The 13,527-nt window shown below is 42.9% G+C and overlaps 1 protein-coding gene across 1 annotated transcript in view; it reads left to right on the top strand.

Moving 5' to 3' along the window:
- Positions 1–13,527, top strand: part of ADCY1 (adenylate cyclase 1) — a 185,625-nt gene that overhangs the window by 42,911 nt on the left and 129,187 nt on the right. The gene's annotated exons all lie outside the window — the stretch shown is intronic.

Below are 13,527 nucleotides of genomic sequence, written 5' to 3'. Positions count from 1 at the left end.
GTGGGACAAGGGAGAGAATTAAAAAATAAATAAAATAACATTTTCCTTGAGATAAAAACTATTTACTAAGACAGAAAAGGAAGATGAAAAAAGGATAATAGTAATAATATACACCATGTCACTCAAAAAATAATGCTTCCTATTTAGTTACATGAAAACTACAGCAGACAGAAAGAGCACAACACTATTTGATAGTGTTTTGTAGCTGAGAATTTCTGTTTTACAACACAGTCACTACTATTAGCTATGCCTTTTTCCAACAATGAGCAAGAGCCTGCATGCAGCACTCAAAGTCTGCACCAGTAGAGGAGATCCACTGTTTCACAGTTGCTATGATAACTTAATTACTAGGAAAATATTGCCCACACGGTTCATCTTTCATCAGCTCAAGAAGATAGAAATCAGAAGACATGAAATCTGGAATATACAGTGGGTGTTGTAGGACATTCTAGCTAAGATTGGCAGTGTGCTCTGTGGTCTTCAAATTGATACGGGGCTTGGCATTACCATGTTGTGAGAGAAAGGTTGTCTTCTCTTGCCTGACTCTGGAATCTTGAACCTTCAGCATCATGATGTAATGATCTTAGTTCTGGGAAGTACAGAAGAACCCCTTTCCTATCCTAGAGGACACTGCACATCACTTTACCCTCTGAGGAATGAATCTTGAAATTTTTCTTTGATGGAAAATTCATGTTGCTGCACCATGGACTGCCATTTTGACTCCAGCTTGTAGCGGTAATACCATGTCTTGTCACTAGTAATGATATAATACAGGAAATTCTCATCTTCAGCCTCATATTGGTTTAGTAGGTCCTGACATTCTTGCATACAGTGCTCTTTCTGTTCCACTGTGAGAATTCATGAGACCCACCTGCCACAAACTGCAATATTCCAGTGTTGCCACCAATATTTCCAATACATTGAGGCCGATATTCAGCTATGTACATAGTTCTGTGGTCATAATCCACCAATTCACACAAATGAGCTGATAGAGCCACTCTTCATTTTATGGTATGACAGCTATGCATGGCTGTCCAGAAAGTGGATTGTCTTTCACATTGCTGTGACCACTGCTGAAACTCTCTACCCACCCACTGTGGTGACATCCATGTTTGATCTCCATAAACATTCCATAAATAGTGATGAATATCAATGGTTATAAAGTTTTACACATGGAGGAGTTCAATTTGCTTCATATGCACTTCCATGTCATATACTATTTCATCAGACTGCCCCCCTCTGCTACCATATGTTGCATGCAACAAAGTTTAACAAAATTGACAGGAAGGTTCAACTTCTGCCATATTACCAGCACCTGGCTCTGTTATTGTGGGTCAACATAATAAAATAGAAGGCATTACTTTCAAAACAGCCCTTGCATATACACAAAAGTGTATACATATACAAGTATACATATACAAGTAATGCAGAAGCAACAGCTCACTACCTGGTGAATGATGCTCAGCTAGTCCCAGGCAGCAGTCACCCCCACTGTTTTCAGTTCTTTCTTTTTTCTGCATGATGTCAAGTGGTATGAATATCCTTTTGGCCAGTTTAGGTCAGTTGTCGTGAGTCTGTCCCCAGCAGAACACTGAGGGAAGCTGAAAAACCTAGAAAAAACTGCTGCTCATTAACAACTGAGTTAACTGATGTGTTATCAACTTTTTTTCCTCCTGAAGCCATACCACAGCATCATCCCAGACAATATGAAAGTAAAAGCACTGTCTCAGCTGAAATCAGGACAGCATCTACCCTTTATTCCATGTAATTTACATCATGCTCAGATTCCATACTTTTCCAGATATCCCCATTAATTACCATCACCTATCTTGCTTTTTGATACACACATGCAGATATAATTCCCATAGTCTATGGGTCTGTCACGCTCCAATATAAAGGAGGGAGACAAAGTTCTTTATATGTATATGTATACCCGATGGCGAGATTAAGACACAACGGGTCAAATGTTAGCCCAACCAGTTTATTGCAAATACTAGTTGCTTAGGGATATGGGGAAGGGAAGGTGGGCGATAGAAAAGAGATGAAAAGCAAGGAGACTTGGCAGAAAGCAAGAGAGATATAATCACCACTGTGGATCCAGCGAGGTTCGTAGTAGGTCCGTCAGGAACTTGTCTGGTCACTGCGGGGGATGGGAGATGGCAGCAAGCAGGCCTCAGGGTCGTCCTAAGTCTCTTCGGGAGTTCTCCTCAAATAATTTTTCTTTGGGAGTTCTTCTCCAAAGTTCTTTTCTGAAAGTTCTTCTCCCCCAAAATCCTTAGTTCAGTGAAGGCCTTTTATCCCTCATTTCTCAAATGTTTTTTTCTTTTCTCTTTGTGTGACATGTCTGGCCCAACAGGTAATCCAGCAGTGGATGTTGCCTTCATTGCCATGCAGGAGCATTGTTATCTTTTTGTAGTGATCAGCTTCTCCAAGCCGTACCCCCACGGAAAAGACTATTTGCACCTATTTCTGCTTATCTTTACAACCATAAGCAGAGACAATGGCACCATAACACCCATCTAGATGACCGGCAGTTATCAGTCAGAGTCTTGTCACCAGAAAAGGCCTTATGAAGCAAACTTTGAGACAAAGGAAAACAGTTTCTGTCTTTTACACCACCCGGTGGCTCAAAGATTGCTTGAAACTGATGTGCAAACATCTGTTCACGGTGGTGAAGGAAAGGAGCAGAACAAGAAGAAAAAAAAAAAACAGGCATAAGGGAGAAGAGGGGAGGAGGTAATGGGGAGTTAAATGTTACAAAATTGCTATAACAGATTTCTTGGGCGTAGTTACAAATGTTAGTCTGATCTGTTGGTTTTGTCCATCATTAGTTGAAGCAGTTACAATGCGCATTGAAGATACAACATGTTGAATAAGTTGAATAAAACAGGGAATCGTGCAAGGAATAAACAGAAGCGTTGCAATAACACACAATAGATAAAACAGAATACATTTCACCCATGGGCCACCCAGAGGCCAGGGAAAAAAAAATCAGAGTCCAGGCATTTCCAAGATTGGACAGGAACATGGGCAATTTTCTGTATACCCTGGGCAATTTGTTTAACAGCTTTACCGTTATCATCAATTTTAGACAACAACTAGAGTTATTCACTTTGCCACAAACAACCTATTCCTTAACAACATACCAAGCACTAACTGGTTTTGCAATGCCATTATCGGTACTTGTTGCATTGGTGATTTTAATTCTCAGAAAGCATATCTAGTCTAATTCAACAATACGTGGATTTGCCATGAAATGTTTCCAAAGAACATAGTCTAATAGGCTGAGTGAAGGTATAACTTCACCACACTGCAATATTGCATGTTGCTTCAAGGTTAAATATGAACAGAATTGTCATTTAAGCATCTCAGAAGCGATTGAAATGCTGAGAGAGATATAAACTAGTTTGGCAAGTTCAAGTATTGTTATAGTCTATAGAACTTTCACGGGATAGTGTTTAGGATATCCCATAATACAAAACATTAGAGAAACATACACAGAAACATAACAGAAACATATACCTTACTTAACAAAACATGAACACTTTCCAACAACCATGTTTTGGATGGAACTCCTGGACTGGTGTTACAATAAACATCATAATGGGTTTCTTTTTGTGGCAGAAAAGTCCTTATGAAGCAAACTTTGAGACAAAGGAAAACAGTTTCTGTCTTTTACAGGGTCATCCCTCTAAATTGTCTGTAGAGTTCATTTAGTCCATGACTTTGGGCTCCATCTGTTATAACTGTCCTTAAGGATGGGTATGATGATGGATTGTTGCACGCTGAATCCAATTCTGTTTCTATTAAAATTAATTCTTTAACCTGAGTAATTCTTACTGTTATGTCATTAATGAGGCATATAGCAATTGTAGTAATGATGATAAGCAGTATTCTATAGCAGCTAATATACAACTCAAATAATTGATTGTCCTAACAACATAAAACCCCCTTGAGTTATATGTTGGACTTCCCCATCCTCCCATATCACTTGCCACCAATGTCCTTCAGTAAAATCCATCTCACAAATGGGCTTTACCTTTGCCCAAGTTAGAAATAAGCCAGACTGTTTTACCCAGTCTGTTTCTAACCATGCTGCAGTTGCTTCCCCCAGTAAGTGTATTGCACTTGCCATGGTATCTTTGTCAGAGTTTAATATAACCCACCTGCCAGGCTTCCCCACATTTGTATTTCATTCATTGTCTTCCCTAACAAAGAAGCTTTATCTGTTTGGGGTCCTTAATTACGGTGCAACTTCAATATTCATGGGTAACTTGTGCAATAGCATCCATGGTCAAATACACCTCTTGGTCACAAGTGTATCTGGCTTCGGTGTTGCAACAAACTGAATGAAACAATCTTCAATGCACAAGGGAGGCACACACATCTACTTTTCATGTTGGTCTGGTTTTCAGATATTTTTTTTGTCAGATCAGTCATGCAGTAGCAAATGAAAAGTCAGACAATGATGGCAGAACTTGCTGAATAGAAGTCCAGTTAGCAGCACTTTCCAAAACTTCAAAAAGCTATATTTGGTAAGCATTCATTCAACTTTCAAATCTCTGAGACCTTAAGCATTCTTCAGGGTGACATGGAAGGCAGTGCTACTTTTCTTAACAGATAAGATTATGCCCCATATAAGAGACATTTCTCATCTTTTTGAAAGCTAGATGCTGTTTTCATTTATATTCAGTGCTTTGATATTTTCCATTGTGAGGTTGTTTCTCATCTTGTCCAGTTTTTCTTCTAGTAACAATTCTTCAGATCCACACTGATGTTTTCTGTCTTGCCCTTGAGTCAGCAGTAGCTGCTCTTTCAGAAGGCTGTGTTCAACTCTTTCATTGCTAGATGAGTTTAAGGCTGCTAAGCCCCTTTGTCAAGACTCCACAGTTCTTTCTCTGGAATCCATCTTTTTTTTTTTTCCACCCCTCATCTTTCATGAAAAAGAATGCAACAATTTCATTTGTAGAATTTTAGTAAGCTCCCTTCAGGTCTTTATAGAATTCAGCCTAAATCCGACATAGATTGGAAACTCCATTTTTGTAGTGTCCCTTAACACATCTGGCAACAGCAAGTTTTCAAAGCCGTACAGCAATGAATTCTGCAGTTTCACTGTTGCCTTCATAGCAGCAGTTATTACTCCCTTGAATTCAGTAATGTTTGTCATGCACTGTGTAAGTTATCTGTTGAGTTTTATTCACCTCCAGTACTGCAATCAACTTTACAGGCCATAGAAGAGCTACTTAGTCAGCATCAGTCTCTGTAAGAGTCTGTCAGAATAATTTCGTGTTGGTTTTAGAGTTACATATAAAATCCAAACATTTCCAGTACCAATCATGATGAAAGTATTACAGGAAATTCTGGGCATATTGGGATACTGGAGAATATTCGTACCCCACCTTGTGCAGGTCTTAAGACTAAGAAAGGCCAGTTGTGGGATTGGGGTTAAGAAGAAAAGGATGCTTTTCAACAGGCAAAGTTAGTTGCAATCCTAAGCACTAATGTTTGTTTATTTGATCCCACCATCCCTCAACTAAGAGGATCTGGTTTAAGGAAGGGGATGGACAAAGTAGCCAGTGTGCTCAATTATAAACAGTAGGGATGGATGTAACCCAAGAGCCAGGTGATGGTGCATTAAATATCTGTATTGATAGCTAGACAATCTGCTGAGGGCTTATCCTTTGGATCTCATAGTGGACTCCTCAGGACTGGGCTATCCATACCCTACCAATCTGGGGACAAGACATGTGAACTGATGTATGAAATGTGGTTAGGCATAAAACAGTGTATGCCTATCATGTATCTGGGCATAAGGCTATGCAGTCACTGGGAAATGATGAAGCAAACACACTGGCCCAAGTCATGTGGCTGCAAGATTCATTAGTAGAGAGAATTGCTGATTGGTTACATAAGAAGTTGCAACATGAAGGGCAAGACAGAATGTAGGCAGTAGTGAAAACATAGGGACTACCCATTTGAATATCAGATATCATCGTTTTGTCACAACTATGAAAGCTTGTGCCAGAATGTGACCAAGGCTGCTACTGTAGATGACATCTCACCTTACCAGAAAACAAAACCTCTTGCAGAAATGGCAGGTTCAGTATCTTAGTCCCCTCCCTAGGTCTGAAGGCACTAAATATGCTCTGACCTGTGTTGATACAGCAAGTGGTCTACTACAGGCCTATCTAGTACTTTGAGCAAATCAACCCTACACAATCAAGGCACTCACCAAACTGATAGCAATATACAGAACACCTTAATTCACTGAGAGTGAACAAAGAACATAGGTTCATAGGTTCATAAGGTTGGAAAGGACCTACAAGATCATCTAGTCCAACCATCCTCCTATCACTATCCCTACCCAACTACTAAATCAAATCCCTTAGCACCTCATCTAAACGCTTCTTGAACAGCGCTTAGATGAACAGTGATGGTGCCTCAACCACCTCCCTAGGCAGGCCATTCCAGTGCCTGACCACTCTTTCAGAGAAAAAATGTTTCCTCCAGTCTAATCTAAATCTTCCCTGGCGCTACTTGTGGCCATTCCCTCTCATCCTGTCATTATTTATCAGGGAGAAGAGGCCCACCCCCTCCTCACCACAACCTCCCTTCAGGAAGTGGTAGAGTGCAATAAGGTCTCCTCTGAGCCTCCTTTTCTCCAGACTAAACAATCCCAGCTCCCTCAGCCGCTCCTCATAAGACTTGTGCTCCAGACCCCTCACCAGTTTTGTTGCCCTTCTCTGAACATGCTCCAGGGCCTCGATGTCCTTCTTGTAGTGAGGGACCCAAAACTGAACACAGTACTCGAGGTGCGGCCGCACCAGAGCTGAGTACAGGGGGATGATCACCTCCCTGCTCCTGCTAGCTATGCTATTTCTAATACAGGCCAAGATGCTGTTGGCCTTCTTGGCCACTTGGGCACACTGCCGGCTCATGTTAAGCTGAGCATCAACCAACACCCTCAGGTCCTTTTCCTCTCTACATTCTTCAAGCCATTCTGCCCCAAGCCTATAGCATTGCATGGGGTTATTGTGGCCAAAGTGCAGGACCCGGCACTTGGCCTTATTGAACCTCATCCCATTGAGCTCAGCCCAGCTATTCAGCCTATCCAAATCCCTCTGAAGGGCCTCCCTACCCTCAGGCAGTTTGACACATCCTCCCAACTTGGTGTCATCTGCAAACTTACTGAGGGTACACTCAATTCCCTCGTCTAGGTTATCAATAAAGATATTAAACAAGATGGGCCCCAAAACTGACCCTTGGGGGACACCACTTGTAACAGGACGCCAGCTGGACTTAACTCCATTAATCACTACCCTCTGGACACGGCCCTCTAGCCAGTTCTCCACCCAGAGAAGAGTGAACCTGTCCAAAATGTGCAACAGTACAGAAGTGAGACAAGGAAAGTAACATCAAGTAGTATCTCCATCTGCCCTACAATCTGATAGCAGCAGACCTGATAGAGTGATAAAACAGCATTCTAAAGGCTGCTCTGAAGACTGACTCCCAATGCCAGCCGGGGACAACAAACAAACTTAGTGTAACAGCAACAGGACCAACACAATAAAAAGATCTCATAAAGAAAGAAGAAAATGGAACGCTCACCCATCCCTAAGGATGCAGGCTTACAGGAAAAAACACAAAAGAGAGATCTCCAACAAGAGATGTTTTCTGAAAATTTGAAACCTATTCTTGAATTTATTTATCTGAAAGGAAAACAAGGCTGCATATTTTTTGTTGTTCACAGGACTATATTTAGCCAGTGTATCAAATGCATACAGCTATTTGCCATAATTTGAATTAGCACTGCACTGCACCTTCTCCTTGTCCTGGTTTCAACCCAGGCAGTGTTAAGAGAATATTGACAGATCAACTACAATGGGCTCCTCCATCTATCTGAGGGGACGAGATATGCCCTAACCTGTGTTGACACTGCAAGTGGGCTAATGCAGGCCTATCCAGTACCAAAAGTGAACCAGGCATATACCATAAAAGCACACACAAGATTGATGGTTGCCTACAGGACACCGCATGTCACTGAGAGTGACCAAGGGACTCACTTTATGGGTGCAATGATACAATGCTGGGCAGGAGAGAACAACATCGAGTGGCAATTTCACCTGCCATATAATCCATTGGGGGCTGGCCTTATTGAGTGTTATAATGGTATTCTCAAGGCTGCCCTGAAGAAAGACTCTCAGTCTCTGCAGGGGTGGACAAAGAGACTCCACAAAACCCTGCAAGACCTGAATGAAAGACACAGAGACAACAGCCCCAGTGACTTGAAAATGTTACAGACAACATTGGCCTCCCTGCTTAGGTTCCAAATTATGGGGTTCCAAATTATGGGCACTGATAACCGGGCAAGACCTCAGATTGGCAATGAGAACAATCTTCTGCTCCCTGCCCCTGAGAACCTAAATTCATGTGCCAATAGAATAAAATGGCCTTGGAAGTTGCGGGTAGGACCATGGTGGTGTGGCCTACTTGCACCCTGGGGGAGATTACTGGAAGTGGTAGGTTCGGTGGTTCCTCCGGTAATTGGTACATGGCTTGCCAATGAAGTGGTCAACGCTCCAGTCTTTATTACTAGAGGGACCTCTATCTTGTCCTAGGGCAGATCAGGACATCCCCTTTGGTGCCTGATAGAGTTGTGTAGCCACAGACATCTGGCCAAAAGGTTTGGTACAGGTGGCCAGGGCATGCCCCAGTGCAAGTTGAAGTGTTTACCCAAGATAGGAATACGGCCTGTATCTTGCCCTGGATGGCAGACCTTGCCCTCTTGGTACCCTTAAAACACCACCAAGCACTGGCCCAAGGAAGAACACAAGCCATACACCAATCATCATGAGAGAGCTGGGGCGGTTCAGCCTGGAGAAGAGAAAGCTCCAAAAAGAACTGACAGTGGCCTTTCAATATCTAAATATGAGCTATAAGAAGGAAGAGGACAGACTCTTTAGTAGGGTTTGTTGTGATAGAACAAAAAGAAATGGTTTAAAACTAGAGGAGGGGAGATTTGGATTAGATATAAGGAAGAAGCTTTTTACAGTAATGGTGGTGGGGTACTGGAACAAGTTGCCCAGTGAGGTAGTGGATACCCTGTCCTTGACGACATTCAAAGTTAGGCTGGATCAGGCTCCGAGCAACCTGATTTAGCTGTAGATGTCCCTGTTCATTGCAGAGGAGTTGGACTAGTTGACTTTTAGGGGTCCCTTTCAACTCAAAAGATTATATGATTCTGTAATTGCATGGTTTGTTTTCTGGGTATGCAGCCCAGGATACGGTTGGCTTTCTGGGCCACAATCAGACTTTGCTGGCTCATATGGAGCATCCCATCAACTAAAATGCCCAAGTCCTCTGCAGGCCTGTTCTTTAGCCACTGATTGTCCAGCCTTTATTTCTGCTTAGGTCCAGGAACTTGTACTTGGTCTTGTTGAACTTCATGAGATTTACGCAAGTCCACCTTCTGAGCCTGTCAAAGTCCCTCTGGATGGCATCTCTTCTTGCCAACATGTTGGCCACACCATTCAGCTTGGTGTCATCCACAGACTTGAAGGAATGCTCAATGCCACTCTCCATATTGCCAACAAAGATGTTAAATAGCACTGGTTCCACTATGTACCCTTGAGGAATGCTACTTGCCACTGGTCTCAAATAACACAGAAGGCAATATCCAGCAAATTCTCTAACAACCATCATAGCCCCCAGTCCAACCATCATATCCATGTCTCTAGTATAGAAACAAGGATGTTGTGCATTACAGTACACAATTCTGGCTGGATAATGCCACTTGCTCTTGCACTAATATCATAACCCCATTGTCGAAAGCCACTGTATGGGAACTGTTGAATCACAGCCTGAAGCACTGATTGATCACCTGAGGAAAGCACTAAGTCAGCCACAGGAGCACAGGTGAAGGCAATTCACCTGTGTGACTGGAAGGGGTGGAGTCTGGCTCCACCTCTTCCAGACCCAATTTAAGGGCTGACCACCAGTGGAGAAGGATGTCCTGTTGGAGATCCTTCCCCTGTGGAGTCCTAGGAGTGCCTTGACCATGAGCAACAGGTGAGCTTTTCCTTATTTACTGTAAGTCTGTATACCATCTGGGGAAGCCATACAAAATATATGTGTATGTATATTTCATATATACTTATGGAATAAAGTTAAACACAGGTCTGTATGTGTCTACCGTGTTTCTGGTCACCAACCCCTGCAGTCATCAGGAAATGATAAAGCTGACACACTGGCCTGAATTAGATGGGTCAAGAATTTACCATCTGAGAACGTTACCTGCTGGTTACACTAAAAGATGTGGCATGCTGGATAGAACACAATGTGGGCAGCTGCTAAAGCATGGGGCCTGCCTGTACAGGTCTTCAATGCCTTCTTCACATCTGCCTTTAATTGTTAGGCTGGCTGCCGTCAGGGCATTTTATGCCTTGATCTGGAAGTCTGGGATTCTATGCAGAATACATTCCTGGTGATTCCAGTGGAGATGGTTAGAGGGCTTCTTTTCCTTCTGGACTGTCACAAGTCCACAGGACCAGCTGGGCTTCATCCCAGGGAGCTGAAGGAGCTGTTGGGTGTGATTGCTGAGCTGCTCTCAGCCATCTATCAGTGCTTCTGGTTATCTGGAGAGGTTCCAGAGGATTGGAGGCTTGCCAATGTGACTCTCATCCACAAAAAGGGCCATAGGGGGGATCTGGAGGTCTACAGGACTGTTAGCCTGACCTCGGTACCAGGGAAAGTCATGGGGTAAATCAGCTTGGGTGAGATCACAGAGCGTATGTGTGGTGTCCAGTGGATCAGGCCCAGCCTGCACAGATTCACAAAAGGCAGGTCATGCTTGACCAGCTTCATCTTCTATGACTGGGTGACTGGACTGGTAGATGAGGGAAAGACTGTTGATGTAGTTTACCTAGACTTCAGCAAAGCTTTTGACATGGTTTCTCGCAGCATTCTTCTGGGGGAATCTGCCTGCCTGTGGCCTGGACAGGTATACCCTTCTTTGGGTAAGGAACTGGCTAGAGGACACTACCCAGTGGGTAGTGGTTAGTGGAGTTAAATCCAGCTTGCAACCTGTTTAAAGTGACATCCTCCAGGGGTTGGTACTGGGGCCTATCTTGTTTAATAGCTTTATTGATCTCCTATAGGAGGGGATTGACAGTACCTGCAGTAAGTTTGCAGATGACACCAAGTTGGGTAGTGTTGATCTGCCTGATGGTAGGGAAGCTCTTCAGAAGGACCTAGATAAGCTGGATTGCTGGGGTGAAGTGAATGTGATGTGGTTCAACAAGGCCAAGTGTTTGGTCCTGCGCTTAGGCCACCATAACCCCATACAGCACTATAGGCTGGGGGGTGAGTGACTGGATGACTGTGAAGAGGAAAGGGACCTGGGGGTGTTGGCTGATGCTCAGCTGAACAAGAGCTGACAGAGTGCCCAGGTGGCCAAGAAGGTCAATGGCTTCCTGGTCTGCATCAGAAATAGTGTGGCCAGCAGGAGCAGGGAGGTAATTATTGTACTGTACTCAGCACTAGTGAGGCCACACCATGAGTATTGTATTCAGTTTTGGGCCCCTCACTACAAGGAAGACATCAAAGCCCTGGAATGTGCCAAAAGAAGGGCAACAAAAATGATGAGGGGTCTGGAGAACAGGTCTTATGAGCAGCAACTGAGGGAGCTGGGTTTGTTTAGTCTGGAGAAGGAGAGGCTCAGAGGAGACCTCATTGCACTGTACAACTTCCTGAAGGGAAGCTGTGATGAGGTTTGGCCTCTTCCCCCAGGCAACAAATAGGACCTGAGGAAATGGCCTGAAGTTGTACCAGAGCAGGTTTAGGTTAAATATAAAGAAAATCTACTTCTCTCAGAGAGTGGCCAGGCACTGGAATGACCTGCCCAGGGAGGTGCTGGAGTTGCCATCCCTAGCAGTGTTCAAGAGGTGCCTGGATGAGGAGCTAAAAGATATGGTTTAGTGCTTGTGGCAGCAATAGTGATGGGAGGATGGTTGGACTGGATGATCTTGTAGGTCTTTTCCAACCTTGTGATTCTGTGAAGTTAAGGTACATTCTCCCCTCATCTAGCCAGTGATGATTGGCTAACTGGTTGGTCAAGAATGACTTTTCTCTCAGTGAATGCATTTTGGCTATTCCTGATAATCTTCTCCTTCAATTGCTTGGTGATGATATCCAGTATATAGCCTGTTCTTTCCACTTTACAAGGATGGAAGTGAGGTTGACTGTCCTGTAGTTGCCTGCGTACTGCTTCTTGACTTTTTGGAGTGATGTTGGCTGCCCTCCATTCTACAGCACCTCTCCCATTCTCCAGGACTTTTCAAAGACTACACAGAGTGACTTAGCAATCATTTCAGCAAGCTCTCTAAGCGCTCATAGCCACATCTCATCATGGCCCATGGATTTGTGTGCAATTGATTTTGCCTAGACAGTCTCTAACAAGATCCTTCTCAACTAAATGGAAGATTTCCTTTGCCCAAACTCTGTTGTACTTTCACGGTCTGGGATTTGTGACATGTAGTTTTACCAGATTGGAAGTGAAGGAATACTAAATTATGAACTGTGACAGTTCTCTAAAGTTTAACTGATTCAATCTGCCATCTTTCAGAAGAAGCTGTAAACTTAAAATCTTATGAAATATTATTAAGAGTTTCTAAGTGGTGAATGTATTCATGTGAGCAAAACATCAGTTGTCTGTGCAGATACCCTCTTCTGCCTTATTTATTGCTTCTTTCTTGCTTAATGTCACTCAAATAACAAGAAGATGGAATTTGACCAGGTTGTATGCTTGTGTGATATGATATCTCAGTTGTCATTCCTGTGGCTTTCAATCATCAGATAATGTGGTCATTTGAATTCCTTTACTCTGTTGCCTGGCAGAAGGTAGTAGGTCTGATTAATAGGCTTGTAACTACTCAGAGCAACAAAACCAAATCTATTGCATTTTAAGTTGCAGGGTTTGTTTTTTTTTTTTTTGTGTGTGTGTGTTAAAACAGAACTTCAATAAGTATCCAAGTACTCTTTAAAAAACTTGAACTTGCGGAAGGTGTCCTTTAGGTTCCTGTGAATGTGTCAGAATACATGTTATTGTCATGGTTGTATGATTTTTTTTTTTTTGTTGTCAGTGTTCCACATCATAACATCATGTAGTATACTGGAAGTTAAAGAGTTAATGCTTCAGTTCCATGGATTGTTGATAGTTTGGAGTATACCTGAAGAGAAGAACTGTGTACCCCAGGGAACTTAGCATTTCTATTTTCCATTCAGAGGGAAAGGTGCTCTCATGTCACAAGATATCCCCCCTCTTTTTGCTTCCTGCTCATCTCAGCAGCACATGTGCTCCCTATCCATTGCACCTTCAGTGTTACGGTATGGCCTTAGGTTCTTTGGATACCCTCTCTCTCATTTTATTTATTAGCTTCAATTCTAATTATATTGCATTACACAGTGTTAATCTGGCATTCTGATAGCTTATTTAGTAAATTAGTTTTTCTCCTCAGATCATTGCCACTT

Source organism: Cyrtonyx montezumae, unplaced genomic scaffold (genome assembly GCF_038088225.1).
Source record: "Cyrtonyx montezumae isolate F1298 unplaced genomic scaffold, pur_monq_1.0 scaffold_8, whole genome shotgun sequence".
In the NCBI taxonomy this organism is placed as follows: Eukaryota; Metazoa; Chordata; class Aves; order Galliformes; family Odontophoridae; genus Cyrtonyx; species Cyrtonyx montezumae.
The sequence above is the reverse complement of the archived record's forward strand: the minus strand, read 5'-3'. Positions and strand labels throughout refer to the sequence as shown.